Source organism: Arachis hypogaea, chromosome 18, assembly GCF_003086295.3.
Source record: "Arachis hypogaea cultivar Tifrunner chromosome 18, arahy.Tifrunner.gnm2.J5K5, whole genome shotgun sequence".
In the NCBI taxonomy this organism is placed as follows: domain Eukaryota; kingdom Viridiplantae; phylum Streptophyta; class Magnoliopsida; order Fabales; family Fabaceae; genus Arachis; species Arachis hypogaea.
In genome coordinates this window covers 91,446,053-91,448,662 of record NC_092053.1, presented here as the reverse complement: position 1 = coordinate 91,448,662, position 2,610 = coordinate 91,446,053, and the positions used below count along the sequence as shown (strand labels likewise).

Here is a 2,610-nt window from a genome sequence, read left to right as displayed (position 1 = left end):
AATTAGACTCTTTAATCGAAAATTTTCTTGTTCAATCCATTAATAATCCTCATGGAAACGATATTCACTCACCGTGGTATTACTTGTGTGATCCGGTGCACTTGCCGGTATCTGTGAGCTTGAATTTCCGCTCATCAAGTTTTTGGCGCCGTTGCTGGAGATTAATTGAGATTTACAATATAAAACCGATTAAATCCTAATTTAGATCTTGTTTACGTACTTTTCTTTAGTTCACTGTCCTTTTTCTTTTTCTTTCACGTTATTTTTCTTCTTTCCTTTTATTTTCTTGTTTTTCTGTTTCACGTCATTCTGCTTCCTTTCTTAGTTCCCGTTCATTCTTCTTATTTATGTAAGTTCACTTTATTTAAAAAAAATAGATCGGGTTTTATTTCCTTATTTCTTTGCATGCTTTTGGTTGGCTTAAATTCCTTATTCTTTATTTTTCTTAGATTCCATGTTCTTTTTCTTTGCCTCTATTTTCTTTTAATTTCTTATCTTGTTTAAATTACTTCTTTTTCCTCTTTATTCTTCTTTATACCGCAAGGTAGTTTGATATTATTTTTATTTCACATGCAAGGAAAATAGGAAGAAAGAATGATGGATGATAATAAAAGTGTAATCCGATTAAGGAAAGACCTCACTTCTTTTTCTCAAAAGGAGAGAGGATCATTTTATAAAGCATGGGAGAGGTATAAAAAACTGTTCAAAAGATGTCCACATCATGCCCTATCCTATTAGCTGATAATCTACTTCTTTTATGATGGAGTCTCTCAAACCTCAAGAATGATAATTGATTCATCAGTAAGCGGTTCATTACTAAAGAGGATATTTGAAGAGGTATTTGTAGTAATTGCAATTACAGTCAACAATATGAGGAAGGAAAGCCACAAAGAGCTGGCTAAGACACACAGTACTGAGGGGTGATGTGAAATAATCCGAACCCCAACCTAAGAAGCCCAACATCGAGCTAGTGACGATAAAGAAGCGCTTGTTGGGAGACAACCCAGCCATGGTCAATATTTTCCTTTTCATTTTTGTTTCTTTTGTTTAAGAGTCCATAGTCATCATCATCATCATCTTCTTCTTCTTCTTCCCCTTCTTCCTCCTCTTTCACATGCATATTTACTTTCCTTTGTTTTACATTAAAAAAAATTGTCCCATATTAAAAATCATGTTTTTATCTTATCCTTTTTCTTTTCATGCATGTACGCTTTTGGCCATGATTTACATCCATTGTTCTGCCAATCTTTAATTTTAATGTAAATCTTTAAGTTTGGTGTAAACCCTTAAGTTTGTTATTGGTAACCCCATGGAGGAACCGGCATAAGAAGCAGTAATGATAACTAAATAGATTTGGGTGAGATTAGAATAAGATAAAATCTCTCTACTGGTGGTTAGTTATTTTCCTTCTCCTTTTCTATTTTAGTTTTCTTGTTTTTCTTTTTTATTTACATTTCTCCCATGCATACATAGCATATTCCATCTTTTCTTATCTTAAAGCTTGAAATTTGAATGCTTGTTCCTCCAGTAACTATTTTTATGGAGGATATCTTGATGAAAAGATTGAATTAAATAAATTCAAAAACAAATAGTGGAGGTGCTTAAATATATGTGGTTACATTTGAAGAAATCTGAAATGCTTGAATCTTGAGGAAACGAAAAAAGAATCTTTAAGAACAGCAATTTAAAGAAATATTATGCGGATCCGACCATCAATTCCTTGAAGCAGTTGAAAAAAAAGAGAAAAATAAAAAGAAATCAAAAGTTCCAAGTCTCTGAGCACCAATTATTAGAGCCCAGTTATGTGCCTGTGATGTTTCTGTCTTAAGGATAGACTTGGGCTAGAAAATCCGAGGGGTACTTCATCACCTGATAAGTTGGTCAATTGGACCAGGATTATCGATTGAAAGCATGCTTAAAGAGTTGCCTTAAGACAAAATATTAAGAAGTCTAAAGAGTCTCTGGGCATTGATGTCTGGATCAAAACACTAATTATGTACTTGTGGTGTGACGGTGTCAAAGAAAGGCTTGGATAATTAGATGCAAGGGGCACTTTATCACCTGGTAACTTGGGCCAACTAGCTCGAAATTATTGATTGAAAGTCCGTTAAGAGTTGCCTAGTGACAAAGTGCTAAGAGTCAAAAGCCCAGAAAAGATCTTTTCTCGATCCAAATAAGAAGTAAACTACCTTTAAGCCATTCAAATTCAAAAGAATCCTCATAATATAATTTGAATCTTAGTTTTTGAAAATTTCCAAATCTTAAGTATGCAAGATTCATATAGGATAAGAGAAGCCGAATGTAACACAAGGATTATCATAAACCCTACTTTTGTTTTTCGATCTTAAAAGCTTTTCAAATCTTTTTTATTAAGCTAAACTCCATTTATCTTTCTTTTTGCTTGAGAACAAGCAAAATTTTAAGTTTGGTGTTGTGATGACTTATCATCTTAAACAATTTTTAGGGGTACTTTTCCAATTATTGTTCTTAAGTTTTAATCAAATTCCTTATGTTTTATCATAGAAATTAATAATTTTAATCGAATATTTGGAGTTGTGTTGGTATTTTTATAATTTTAGAAGTTTTTAGTTCAAAAACAGTCAAGAATAC

The 2,610-nt window shown here is 32.4% G+C and overlaps 1 non-coding gene across 1 annotated transcript; it reads right to left on the bottom strand.

Moving 5' to 3' along the window:
- Positions 1 to 621: 621 nt before the first annotated feature.
- On the bottom strand, positions 622 to 728 carry LOC112774141 (small nucleolar RNA R71). Its single transcript, XR_003188643.1, has one exon. It is a non-coding gene; the product is annotated as a small nucleolar RNA R71 (small nucleolar RNA).
- Positions 729 to 2,610: the final 1,882 nt, after the last annotated feature.